Here is a 15,001-nt window from a genome sequence, read left to right on the forward strand (position 1 = left end):
GTAAGGACCTTGATGACATCAACGTCCAGGAGCTGGTTGGTTCTCTTCAGACTTATGAAATGTCGCTGCCAAATCAACGGAGGAGCAAATCTCTTGCTCTTAAGACCATTAATGAGAAGGTAGAAGTCCATGACTCATCAGATGAAGATGTTGTTGACAAGGATGTTGCATACCTTGTGAAAAATTTCTGAAAATTCTTTAAATTCAAGAATAATGGTAAATTTGGGGACAAAGGAAAATTTCAAAGTTCAGGAAGGGAGAAAAGGGAATTTAAAAAGAAAGATGGAAAAGAATCCCAATCTACACAAGGTGTCACTTGTTTTGAATGCAACGGGCATGGACATTTTAAGAAAGAATGTCCAAATTATTTGAAATCAAAAGGCAAGGTGTATGCCACGACACTGAGTGACTCAGATTCATCCAACTATGATTCTGAGGAAAGTTGTGATGGAGAAGGGAATTACTCCGCTTTTATGACTATTGCTCATATTGATTCTTCAGATGAGTTGAATCTGCTTGTACAAGAGCTTGGAGTACATAGTGATGAAAAATCATTTGAAGTTGTTAAGGAATCAGATGTAGAAGAAGATGGAAAAGCAGCCAATCTTCAAGACAATTATAACTCACTCCTGGAGAGGTTGGGTGAGTACACAAAGGTGGCAAAGGCAGCTGTGAGAAAGATGAAGAAGGCAGAGGAGGACTATAAAAGTCTCCTAATTCGCTATAAGGAGGCCAAGTGTGAGATAGAAACACTGAATAGTGAGCTATCAGAAGCCTACACAAAAGTGAGATTTCTTGAGCAAGAGGTTGTGCAAGCAAATGCCAAGATAGAGAGGGTCTCCACCAAGAAGCTAGATGATGTTATTTCATCTCAAAAACATTTTTCATACAATTCCGGGTTGGGATATACCGGAGGGAGTAGCTCATCTGGCAATGTCACAAAAGAAGTGAAGTTTATAAAGGCCAAAGAGCCAGTTGAAGTTGGCCCTACTGCTGAGAAGCCTAAGATAGAGGAGAAGAGGAATATGGAGAACGAACGGTTGTTGAATCCCCGTAATCAATCCATGGGCAGGTCTGAATCCCGAGCCAAGTCTCGTCCACGACCACAAATAGGTCCTAGATCAAATTATGTGTGTCATCACTACGGACTTCAAGGGCATACTTGACCAAATTGTCAAAAGCTGAGAGCAATGAATAGTGCAACTCCTCAAAGGTCACGAGGACCTAGAAATGATAGGAGAAATTGGGCTGGTGAACCATCAAGAGATCAAAATGGTGATCCCGGAATGATAGACGTGATGAAGATGATTGGTGCATTCACCAACTGCTTGGAAAACTTCACACAAAGGTTGAAAGCACTAACTCCCGTACCCAATCCTATAAGGAAATCACCCCAAACGCAAGTGACGTGTAGGTGAAAAATGGTACTCATGCATAAGCATTACAACATGTCCATGCATCAATACTTCCTATGCTTTGTGACTGTGTTTGGTTGTTTGCTTATTGATTATGTTGGTGGTTGTTTGTTTGTCTGTTTGTGCATACTTTTGTTCATTTTTGTTTTTGATCAATCTTTTTCTTTCTTATATGTCAAAAATCCAAAAACCACATAAAAAGTAGAAAATCAAAAAGTTTGATTGACATTGTTGAGTTTTGTCTCAAAACTTGTTTTGCCTTGTACCTTTGTGCTAATGGCTTTGTGCATTTACGAGCGTAGCTTGTTCCTTTGCACTCTTATCACTGTGGAAGAAATCTTGAAATCTATGTGACTGTTGTAAATAGATTTTCAAACTTGTCATGAATGATTAGTGAATAGTTATGTTGATCTTGAGACATGCATAGACTTGTGCCTATATATCTTCCCACTCTTTATTTTTGTTTTTGCTAAAAAGAGCTCACCAAATGTAAATCTCCAAATGAAAAGAGATATTGAGCTGCAAAAGCCTGTCACACATACTAGTATTCGATTAGAAAAAAGGAAAAGCGACCAAAAATTAAAGTGAATGATTATTCAAAAAGCCAAAGGCTATCTCATCAAGGTGAAATATCAAAGATCACTCTCACAATGAGAGGTGATTGTCTTAAAAGGATCTAAAAGATCAAATATTTTGATTGAAAGTGGAGTCAAATGTAAAGTTCCAAATTATGTAATCAAGTCTTGTGGGAGGTCATATATGCATACTTCTATAATTGAGATGGGTCACATGATCTAGTGCTAATTGTGTATGCCTTGGTTGAATTGATCATTGAAACTTCACATTAGACTAAGGACTATCTCATTGTTGATATCCACACACAACACACAAGTTTTTGTTCAATGAATGCTATATTTATTTGTGTGATTGTACTTAATAAAATGTGTTTTTTCATGCTCAATCTTTGTTAATTCAAACACAAAAAGATTTTTGAGTGTTTAAGTTGTTTTTGGAAAAGTGTTTTGTTTTTACAAAAAATTGAAAATTTTCAAAAATGGTGTGTCCTGTTTTGGCAACTCAGTCGCAGGTCAGTCAAGTTGCATGCCACAGCGAGATCGCGGGTTTGTTTTGGCGACTTGTTCGCGATTGAAAGGTCCAGTCGCGAGGGGTACACAGAGATTTTCGCGGCTCAGCTCACGACTCACTCGCGAGTGAGACTTCCAGTCGTGAAAAACACTTAGAAAATTTTTCAAAACTTTTGACTTGAACTGTTTTGGCGGGTGTATCTGACGACTTACCTAAGCCGCGAAAAATGCGTGTTTTGCACAATAAGGGTAGTTTTTAAAATCTTTTTCAGTGTTCTCTCTAACTTTTTGTGACTGTTCATCTTCTCTCTTAACTGTCTCCTTCCCAAACGCTCCGTGTAACCCACTTCGAACTCCATTGTTGCTTCATTTCTTCATAAAATCATCAAGAAAATGTATGGGACTTCTCTTCCTCACTTCATTGACAGTTATTTATAAATTTGTGTTTCTCTGTGTTCTCTTGCAATATCACCATTTTGATGCACCTGCCTCTTTCTGCACTTCAGTGTTGCTTATGGTTTTGTTTGGCACTGACCTGACTTATGTTTGTATTTGTGTATGATATCTCTGGTTTACACTCATATCTGAATCTAATCAAGTTGATATCTATCCTTTGTGGTGTTGTTTTTGGTTCTTTGCTGTGTGCCTATTTTCTTGCAGATGTCTCGTCGTTCCTCTAAGGGCAAAGACATTGTTGCTGATGAGCCATCAACCCCAATTACTAAAAGGACATCACTCTCATCTCAGTCATCTCAAGACTCCAATTTGGAGAGGTTCAGAACCCCGCTTACCTCACACATCTACTCAAACATTTTTTATAGGCATCTCCCATAGTGGAACGGGTGGTTGAGTTTCACTCCATAGGGACCACTTTTATCCCTCGAATCTTTGAGCCAAGAGATTGGGCAAACTTATTTGGGAATTTTGTCGATCCAATGGATGAACTAGTTAAGGAATGCTACTCTAATTCAAGTGATCTTGGAGTTGCGCTAGTTTGCTGGGTAAGAGGAAAGGAATTTATCATCACTCCAGACTCCATAGCCGAAATTCTCCACATCACTAGACCTACGGATGTGGACCTAACTCCATATGATGATCGAACGCAAGAGACTCAAGACATTCTACAAGTTCTAGGACCTAATCATGAAGTATCCAGTATAGGCACATCCATAAGCACCGCAAAGTTTGCACCAGAGTTGACCACACTAAAGCTGATCATGTTCTCTAATCTCTACCCACTGTCCAACACTACCTTCATAAATCTTGGAAGAGCTCAATTCTTTTGTGATCTTATTATAGAAGCCCCCATTGATATCTGTGCCCACATCTTTCAAACCATGAGGAAGACCGCGGCTCGATCTGCAGCTCGAGGATGTATTCCATTTTGCAGTCTCATCATGAAGTTCATTCTTCATGAAGGCATTGTTCCTCCCTCAGATGGAAAAATGATGACCCGTCTGCGTCCAATTTCCATGTTCACTCTACAAGCCAGCATAAGTCATTCCTCTAAAACACCAAAGAGTGCACGCATCTCTCCGGTTACTCCATCTGCTCCTAAATCAGAGACACCTGTACATACCACACCTACTTCACGTGTCATCCTTAAAGTTCAACAAACTAGCATTCCGCAAGCACAGTCTGATCCTCAAACTGATAGAGTGGGTAGTTTGCTTGAAAATATTTAGAAACGTATTGAGGAAATAGTGACACTTCTCTACTCCACCAACAACCATGTTCAAATGCGACTCGAGACCATGGAGAATCAACTAGAAGCTATTCAACAAAAGTTAGACGACAGCCTTTAGCTATTAGTGCTAAAAAGGGGGAGAGCATTCAATAAGGGGGAGAAAGCTTAAAGGGAAGTGTGCATAGTAATAGGGGGAGTACACATACTTTTGTTTTAGTCTTATCCTTTAATTTATAGGTTTATGTTTTTGGATATTTATTGTTACTATGGGTTTGATACACTGTGGTTTTGGTGTATGTTTGTTTCTAACTCATAACACATGGATGTTTTTGAAACTTGGTTTACTTTATATATATATATATATATATATATTGTTGATGTCTTTCAGTGTATAATGTATTTTGTACCCATGCTGCTTGTGTAAGCTTTTAGGGTTACTTGTAGGCTTTATGATTTGTACCATGCTTTATGCAGCCTCTATGTTTTTGTTAAATCAGTACTTCTATTTAAATTTCATGCATTTTCTTGTTAAGTACTGTCACTCTTGTGCCCTTATAGGATTGTTCCTAGATGCATATACTTAGTGTATTATGCATTGGTTGAATGTTGGGTATACAAGTAACTTGCATTGTTATTGTTAACTTGTATGTTCAAGTCTTCATTCCAAGTGTGAATAAGCATTGTGATCACTACCTGGTAGTGATTACTTGTTTGATCAAGTCATGGTTTGTTTCTTAACTTCATCTTTGCTTGATCACTTTATGCCTGTTTCATATGCATTTCATGTTTTCTGCATACAATGATCATGGTGTATTATTGTGTTTCAGGAGTTTCATGTTCATATGATTCAAGTGCCTCACAGTTTTTAGAATTAGGTGTGAGTGAGTTTTGCTCAACTGTTCCCAACTCACATGTTAAGTCTAGAGTCTGTTTTAGGGTTTTGTCATGAAATAGCCAAAAGGGGAGATTGTAAGGTTGAATTTAATCAACCATCTTGTTGGCTTTATTCTGTGCCAAATTTACTTGTATTTCAGCAATTAGTAACCCTATATTTAGGTGGGTTTGTTGTAAGGGTAGTGAGTAAGATAGAGTGTTGAATGCTCAAAAGTGTGCAAAAAAACAGATTCTCGCAACTGGATCTCACGGGTGACTCGCAGCTGCAAGCCGCCAGAAGCAGCACACGTGCCAAGCATGCCAGAAGTTGAAGCATCATGCTAGCTGGAGCACTACAGGACAAAATAGGACAACTGGCCGTTCTGTTATCTCGCGGCTGGATCTCGCGACTCAGTCAAGTCGCGAGGCCAAGCCGCGAGCCAGCCCTGTTTTGAAAAACCAGACGTTTCACATTCCATTCTCACCCTAGTATAAATACCCCTTATACCCACGAAAGAATGAGAGTTTCCAGAGAGAATTTTAAGAGATAAACCCTAGAGTAAAACAAGATTGATTCATCAACAATCTTTACATAAGAGACTCTTCAACTTCCTCAACTCTCTTCCTCTCTATTGTTTAATCCTTGAGAGGCATTTTACCAAAACCTTTTCTCACCATATCCATTACTGTGAGAGGGCTGTTTGGTGTTCTGGGAAGCAGTTAGGAAGGAATCAATTTACATTGGTTGATGCTATAGTCAAGTAGCGGAATCCGGAAAGCTAGAAAAGAAATAGGTTCGGCGCAACCTCGTTGGAGCAAGAAGCTTGGAGGGCTTAGGTACACTAGATAGATTAGGCTTAGAGGGTCTATTGTTGTTCATGTATCCCAACTACATTTTCTATTGGATTATTTACCGCTTGGAGGGCGGCCGAGAGGTTTTACGCCGAGAGCTTCGGTTTCCTCTTCGATAACACATCGTGTGTTGTCCTTGTGTTTGCATCTCTCTTCTCTTTATCTTTGCCTTTTATTTTCTGCTGTGGATGTGATTTTAATTGGCATAGATTGTTTACCAATTCTGTATTAAGCTTTTGTTTATGTTCCGCACATTAATTGTTTAATATAAAGCTTGAATTGGTAACTTGTAAATTAGGGGTCTAAACGTTCAAGGGTGTTTTTACATTATTTGAACTTTCAAAGAATATAAGAAATTCCGGTGAAAAAGATTTGAAAAAAATCCCATAAAATGAGGCAAATGTATATTAGATTTTTTTTTCTTTGGCTGACATGCATCAACAAGACAAAAAAAAAAAAAAAAAAGCATTAGAATTAATATTAGATATAAAATTACTGAGAAATACATTTTGAATAACAAATGCTTTTCATTTTAGTTTATTTATTTATTATTATTCGCTTATTTTCTTAACTTTGTCTTTTTCTTTCAGTCTTGGGCCTCATGGCACATGATTATGAAGTGTATACAAATGAAAGTTGTTTAACCATCGATAATACGTTGGTGAACGTAAATTTAGTTTTAAGAGGGTTAATCAAATGCAAGGTGACAATTTTGAAAAAAAAAAAAAAAACAGATATTTTACTCTTTTTATTAAGGGGATTGTAGGTTAGATGGATTAAGAAGAGTTAAAAACAAATACTCCTGTGCAACTCTAATTTTTTTATCTTTTTTTTTTTTTTGGGATGAATCTAATATTTTATCTTCAGACCTTTATCATATTCATATCATATCCGACGCTACATACTAGCCGAGAAATTAAACAGTTACCTTTTTACGATGTCACCTAGTATTAATCTTTAGTTGATCATGGCTCATGAAAGATTCGTACGTGAACGTAAATTAAGATTTAATAAGAGGGAGGTTTTATTTTCTAATTTATAAATTTCTCACAGTCAAGCTGGCAAATAAGACTAAAACGAATATTTAGTTAGTGTAAAGAGATTGTAGATTTGATCGGTAAGAATAGGAGTTTGTCCATCTCGGTCATGGCGCCATGAAAGAGTTTTGTGGTGCCAGGAACAACAGAGAACTGAAAATACAAAAACTCTTCTCTCAGAGTGATTTCTCGTATGTGTAAAAAAGACGGGTAGACCGTCTCATCTCTTTCCTCTAAGTGGCGGATCAAACTTCGATCATGTTACGATTGCAAATCTGACGGCTATCATCACTTACTAGTTAATGAAAGTGGGTCAGTTTCACTCTTCACACCTATAACTTAAGTAAAATAACCTTATGTATTTGCTTATGGAATTATTGCTTCAAAGAATCATCCACGCCCGACAAATTAATTTTTAAAAAAAATTCGGCCTTTACTGGCGACTGGCGTGATCCTAAGGCTCTGCTTTATAGCAATTATATACTATGTTTGGCATGAGTCGTGAGATAAATTCCAGGTTTTTTCAACGTCTCGAGAGAGATAACGTGCCCCTTTCATTCTTATTATAATAGCAAGTTGATGAAGATAATAAATGTAGGGAATTAACTCAAAATTCTCAACCTGTGAGAGACAAAAAAAATAGAGAAAACAAACGTCAAAGAAAAATAATTACACACAAGACAATATTTACGTGGTTCAGCAATTTGTCTACATCCATAGAGTTACAAGAATTTCACTATTATCAAAAAAAAAAAAAAAAAATACAAAGTGCAACAGTACATTGTTTCCATAAACTAAGCTTCAGAAAATCTCCCATTAAAAATTACGCAACATTATTCGGGTGCAGTCTAGTCATCAATCGGATCAAATAAAACTAGACTCTACAAAACCCAACAATGAACACTAGAGGAATGTATAAAATTTAATATTGAGAGAGAAATCTTCAAGGACAAGGAGGAAGCAGGAGTGCTGCTGATAATCACAGATGCACGCTGGGACTACTTATAGGTGTGATGATGAGTAAGAAAGAAAAGATCATTGATGACCCTTCAATAAACTTAGTTACCATATTATAAAATAAATTAAAATCAATGCAATGGTCGATGTATATGCTAATGGCCTAGGAACTTTCTAAGAACTTGCAAGGAAAGTTAGCATTGGAGTTGAAACATATTGCTATTTAAATCCCCTCGAACAAATTGCTGACAGTGATGCTCATCTATATGTATATATTTTATTGGGTACAAGGAATCCAACCGAGCATTATTGAGTTGTGTATTCTTATATACAAATAAACCCATCTTCTTTCGACTGAGTGGTATGGTCTTACTTGCTCTAATAAATTGGAGAATTTGGAGTCTTTCGGAGAGTGGTGGATTTCCTAGTCCTACTTTACAAATATACAAATAAATGCATCTTTCTTTCTGCAAGTGGTGCTTTTTCCAATAACTGTTGTTAATTAGCAAAGTTTCAGAAACGCGCTATACATTGCTAGACCATATATTACTTATATTCTCTCCTCTTCCTCTTATTCTTCTCAGACTATTTACCTTCTCTCTCTCTTACTTTTCCGGACGTCCATTGAAGGCATCATCTACCTATTTGCAACCTACTACAGTAAGTGCACTCTAACTTGACTTTCATGCTGTTCATTTTTTTTTTTTTTTTTTAAATTGGATGAATAAATAGTTCTATTAATTATTAATCATTTCAAATCCATATATAAATATGAAAAAAAAAATCTAATTTATTCAAGTCATTTAAACTATAAGTTTGAACTTCAAATCTTTATATTTTTGGGTAAATTCATCTGTGGTATTCCCTTGAAAATATGTTCATATCATGACACTTACCTTCTTTATGATTTTTTTTCTTTATGAGGTATACGGACCTTGTTAGAGTTTTATCCAAGTCAAGCTTTTTCTTATAATTTAAATTAGAAATCTCATTTGAATCCAAACTTTCTCTTTAGTGGCCAAGCCATGATTTGATTATAGGGAGGACAGAATTTAAAAGCGATTCACACATTCATAAACATATATACATATATACCACAGACAATAAATATCTTATGTTGTACTTCGTTTTCTAACATTTTTTGGTATTTATTATAATATTATGTTTTTCATACATTTTATACACAACTTTTTTCCATGTCACCTAGTATTAATCATTATTCATATCTATCGGAATATGAATTTGTTCATCTTGCCTTTGTATGTTTGTTTCTTTAATTCTTTCCTATCCTACCTTTTTTTTCTTTTTTTCTTTTCTAATTGGAAATGAGAAATCTCCTAAGCCCAAGAGCTAACCCAATCTGAGTGAGCCTAGGCCCTATGCCCATTATTTGACTATGGACTAGTGAGATTTTCGGGCCAAAACTTCAAGTTAGGAAAAATTGGGAGAGTCTTGATCATATTGTAATATAAGAAATTGAGTAAAGTAGACTATAAGGGTCTGTTTGGTAAGAGTATTTAAGTATGGTTTTTTGTTTTGTAATCCATAAAATGGAGGGTCCCATACTTGAATCTATTGTTTAGCTAATATTTTCTAAATACAGTTTACAAAAAATTGCATCCTATTTTCCTTGTTCAGAATAGAATTTTGAAAACGGCTGGGTTGGTGTTTTCAAGATACAATAACTATTTTTAATGACATAATTGTAAATAAATTGAAAATAGTAGACTTCACAGTTTTGTTCAAACTTTCCTATCTCTTAAATTAAGGAGCTTATCTTTATCACAAAAAAAGAAAAAAAAAAAAAAAAACTCACACTTCAAATTTGAAATTTATCAATTTTTTGAAAATTGATTTCATACTGTTTTGAAAACAAAAACAAAAATTCTGCTACCAAACAAGTCCTAAGCATTTAAAGTCTAGAGTTGTTTCCATAATGGCCCTTTATGTTCTAATATTTTTATTTTAGCCTTTTATAGTTGATTCAGTTTTCTATTTGGCTTTTTAAATTTCAAAATATTCATATTCATTAAGGACTAAACATAAAATTAAAAAAAAAAAAATGAATGGTACTCAAAATAAAAATTTTGATATATAAAAGGCTAAAATGAAAATAATCACAAACTTTAAGGGCTAAGAATCCAAGATATTCAGGTGAAGATAAGATTTGAGCAATCCTATAAAACGAGGCATATATATATATATATATATATATATATATATATATATATATATATATATATCAGCTGACCGAAAAAAAAAAATCGAATTTTTAGATATAAAATCATTGAGAGATAAATTTTGAATAATAAATGCTTTTCTTCTTATATTTTTTTTTTATTCGCTTATTTTCTTAATTTTGTCTTTTTCTTTCTGTCATGGGCCTCATGGCACATGAAGTACTGTACACGAAGGAAATTAGTTTAACCATGGATAATACCTTGGTGAATGTAAATTTAGTTTTATCTTTTTAGAGGGCGGTAGATCTGCTAATTTGAAATTTTATGAAAAGGGTCTTCAAAAAAAAATTTATCAAAAGGCAAGGTCAAAATTTTGACTAAAACAGATATTTTACTCTTTTTTTTTTTATTTAAGGGTGTGGGGTCCAATAATTGATGGGCCAGGCCCACTTGCTGATAGAGAGTACAAAGGCCTAAACCGAAAAAGGACATGGCCCGAGCTCAAGAATAATAAGGCCCAATTGGCCCGGAGAAGCAGCCGAGGACAGTGCAGTCCTCGGCTGACCCAAAGATCCACCAAGAAGAGGGGCAAAACGGTAAGGGGACATGCTTGAAGGGAAATCTAAAATATCTAGAAAATGCTGCTTTTACCATCTTCCCCATGCGTATCTCTGCGCCTAACAGAGCCTTATCCCTTAACTTTATTAACCACTCCCAACAACTTTGGGTTTGGATTGACAGGACAAGTATCAGTCTTGGAAATGTCGACCCTACACGTGGACGAAGGAAAGTGAATGCAGACTAGTATAAAAGAAAAATTAAGTAATCTAAGAAAAGGGGGGGGGGGGGGGGAAGATTGGCCAGGAAAATAAAGGCCCCAGTCTACCTCCAGAAGGAAGGCCCCAAGGGTGAAAACGCTTAAATCACATGTGAACACCACCAAAACCACCACCGGGTAACTAAGGCCTAGCCTTTCGAACCCACTCTCTACAAATGATATTGTCTGGGCCCATTCACGTGCGAACCCAACTCTACTGCGGTTTGTCGCAAAACGTGTCCCTACAATTGGCGCCGTCTGTGGGGAAGGCTTGCGTGTTAGCTCGAGCGGTGGTGAAGTTGAGCTTCTGTCGAACAAAGGTCTATGAGGGTGCCTTTATGACCAGTGACACATTGTTGCTATTCCAACATAAGTTCCCATTAGGGGCTACGTCTCACAGTGTCGATGGCATGGGCAAGTCTAGGGGCTTCAAACATCAGACTAGCTTCCCCCACCTTGTTCGAAGAGCTAAACCTTCGGAAGATAAATAAATAAAGAAGAATACAAGTTTTGGACAGAACCAAGGCCTTGTATGGTCCTCGGACCCAAGCCTCTGGGGAAACCAACCACTTAAAAAGAGAGTACAAGTTTTGGACAGAACCAAGGCCTTGTATGGTTCTCGGACCCAAGCCTCTGGGGAAACCAACCACTTAAAAAGAGAGTACAAGTTTTGAACAGAACCAAGGCCTTGTATGGTCCTCGGACCCAAGCCTCTGGGGAAACCAACTACTTAAAAAGAGAGTACAAGTTTTGGACAGAACCAAGGCCTTGTATGGTCCTCGGACCCAAGCCTCTGGGGAAACCAACTACTTAAAAAGAGAATACAAGTTTTGGACAGAACCAAGGCCTTGTATGGTCCTCGGACCCAAGCCTCTGGGGAAACCAACTACTTAAAAAGAGAGTACAAGTTTTGGACAGAACTAAGGCCTTGTATGGTCCTCGGACCCAAGCCTCTGGGGAAACCAACTACTTAAAAAGAGAGTACAAGTTTTGGACAGAATCAAGGCCTTGTATGGTCCTCGGACCCAAGCCTCTGGGGAAACCAACCACTTAAAAAGAGAATACAAGTTTTGGACAGAACCAAGGCCTTGTATGGTCCTCGGACCCAAGCCTCTGGGGAAACCAACCACTTAAAAAGAGAATACAAGTTTTGGACAGAACCAAGACCTTGTATGGTCCTCGGACCCAAGCCTCTGGGGAAACCAACCACTTAAAAAGGCCTTGTATGGTCCTCGGACCCAAGCCTCTGGGGAAACCAACCACTTAAAAAGAGAGTACAAGTTTTGGACAGAACCAAGGCCTTGTATGGTCCTCGGACCCAAGCCTCTGGGGAAACCAACTACTTACAAAGACAATACAAGTTTTGGACAGAACCAAGGCCTTGTATGGTCCTCGGACCCAAGCCTCTAGGGAAACCAACTACTTAAAAAGACAATACAAGTTTTGGACAGAACCAAGGCCTTGTATGGTCCTCGGACCCAAGCCTCTGGAGAAACCAACTACTTACAAAGACAATACAAGTTTTGGACAGAACCAAGGCCTTGTATGGTCCTCGGACCCAAGCCTCTGGGGAAACCAACTACTTACAAAGACAATACAAGTTTTGGACAGAACCAAGGCCTTGTATGGTCCTCGGACCCAAGCCTCTGGGGAAACTAACTACTTAAAAAGAGAATACAAGTTTTGGACAGAACCAAGGCCTTGTATGGTCCTCGGACCCAAGCCTCTGGGGAAACCAACTACTTAAAAAGAGAATACAAGTTTTGGACAGAACCAAGGCCTTGTATGGTCCTCAGACCCAAGCCTCTGGGGAAACCAACTACTTAAAAAGATAGTACAAGTTTTGGACAGAACCAAGGCCTTGTATGGTCCTCGGACCCAAGCCTCTGGGGAAACCAACCACTTAAAAAGAGAATACAAGTTTTGGACAGAACCAAGGCCTTGTATGGTCCTCGGACCCAAGCCTCTGGGGAAACCAACCACTTAAAAAGAGAGTACAAGTTTTGGACAGAACCAAGGCCTTGTATGGTCCTCGGACCCAAGCCTCTGGGGAAACCAACTACTTAAAAAGACAATACAAGTTTTGGGCAGAACCAAGGCCTTGTATGGTCCTCGGACCCAAGCCTCTGGGGAAACCAACTACTTAAAGGGAAAAACTGCGTTACATGGATTCTCTAGTTTGCCCTCAGATCCTCAACACTAAAGGGACCAGTATGGAATGGAGTAACGTGTTTCCAAAAGCATAATCGAAGTCATGCAATGCTCGGTCACTCCCTCGGATGAATTATTTAGAATTCGTCGTTCTCAGACAGTACTCTCGCGCTTATTACAGAACGTTCAACCGTTATCTCGGTTAGTTTCCTAAGTTTAGCTTATTATGAGTTATTATTATTATGCCTGATAGTGTCGGTAGATTAGAATTAGTTGGGTTGTGTTTCAAGAGTTCTTGCTTTAAATACCGCCGAGGAGAAACACACACATGGAGCACACCCATTCACAAAGTAATGTTGTCAAAGGAACAGCATTCAAAACAAGTAAAGAAATTTCCATTTTTTACTAAAGCAAAGAAATAGTACAGCGTACAATGAAAAGCTGGAATCAGTTTGTGTCAAAGCTCACTACATAACCAAAAAGAAGGAAAGATACAAGAGAATAAGGTAAAGCCGAGGAAGTAGATCAGAGGAGAGGTTGGCTACAGCGCCAAGACCTTGTTCTTCCTCAATGCTTTCGCATGCCCACAACTCAAACAGCAAAAGAGACCCAACTTGAGCCTGACACCGCTGAAGGAAAGGTGCAGGGAGTTGGAAGTTGAGGGGCTTTCTCTAAATATTTGCCCGCCACAAGGCAGAGGCGCTGATGGCGGAGAATCTTTCTTCTGACACACCAAAATTCTGGCATGAACAGAACCTGCTTCGGATTTTGACTAAAAGAGGGAGAGACATCCTTTCCCCTCGATCGAAATGGAGTATTCTCTTGAACTTATGCTTCCTGTGCCCATACCTCACTATTTTGAGTTTCATGAGGGCACGGCGCTTCTGTGGCGGAGAGAGTTCCTTCTTCCCAACCCTCGCCTCAAACATGTTGTGCTAAGGGAGGACAGCACTGAATATAGGAGCTGTGATTTGGGAGAAAACTAAAGAATTGGTGCGAGGGTGAAGTAACTTTCTCTCCTATTTATTTAAAGAGATAAGGTGGTGGCATTTAATTCACGCAGCGCCCCAAGGAACGCTACAGACAAGATGGCTTAGGCTCAATCTCCAACGCCACCTGTAACCAGGGGATTAAAGGAGTCTCTGGAAGGTGCACCTCGAACATTGGGACGCCAGAAAGTACCACGTAACCAAAAACTACATAAATACCCTTTAAGTTGTGGGCCAAGTGAATTCGCGGCCCAGGCCTGTTCTGCATGGGGGCCCAGGGGCAATGGCCCACACCAAGGAATAACCGTTGCCGAGGACAACTTGCTGCTCGGCACCTCGTGAAATACCTGAGGAAAGGGAGAAACTGAACTCAAAAAGTTTTGGACAGAACCTAGGGCTTGCATGGTCCTCGGACCCAAGCCTATGGGGAAACCAAGTACTAAAACCTAAGTTTTTGACAGAACCTAGGGCTTGCATGGTCCTCGGACTCAAGCCTATGGGGAAATCAAGTAATGAGAAAAAATCTAAGTTTAAGACAGAATCCAGGCGTTACGAAGTCCTCGGACTCAAGCCTTTTGGGAAACCGACTACTCGAATGGGGAAGGTTCTCGGCTCAAATACTGTAAAAGGTTAAAGCCAGTGTGTTAAAAAGATGGCGAAACGACCCAACTTTCATTAACCTAAGGAAACTGTCCATTTGGCGAGTGAAATGTCCTCGGATAGTTATTTCCTACACTGTATCGAGCACTTAGTCCTCATCTTGGCTAATTTTAAGGTGAGTTTAGTTCCTCACTGGTCGGCTTTGCTATGTTAAATAATTTTATTAAAGTTATGGTGACACCTTTTTATTAGCAAACATTTTAGCCTTAGTTATCATTGATTCAAATGCTATATTACGGTGCCGAGCAGCGTTGGTAAACTTGTAAAAACATAAAAATATAACATACAAAATAAGGTA

General features: G+C 38.3%; 1 protein-coding gene across 20 annotated transcripts in view; it reads left to right on the top strand.

Annotated features, from left to right (window-relative positions):
• LOC126701850 (inositol 1,3,4-trisphosphate 5/6-kinase 4-like) overlaps positions 1-15,001 on the top strand; it is a 94,407-nt gene that overhangs the window by 46,580 nt on the left and 32,826 nt on the right. For 18 of the 20 annotated variants that reach the window (XR_007647528.1, XR_007647527.1, XR_007647529.1 and 15 more), the window contains exon 1: positions 8,409-8,566. The exons of the other annotated variants lie outside the window; for them this stretch is intronic. The gene's annotated coding sequence lies outside the window, so the exon portion shown is untranslated. Of the gene's footprint in view, positions 1-8,408; positions 8,567-15,001 lie in introns of those variants that run through there. 20 annotated transcript variants of the gene reach the window in all.

Source organism: Quercus robur, chromosome 10 (assembly GCF_932294415.1).
Source record: "Quercus robur chromosome 10, dhQueRobu3.1, whole genome shotgun sequence".
In the NCBI taxonomy this organism is placed as follows: Eukaryota; Viridiplantae; Streptophyta; class Magnoliopsida; order Fagales; family Fagaceae; genus Quercus; species Quercus robur.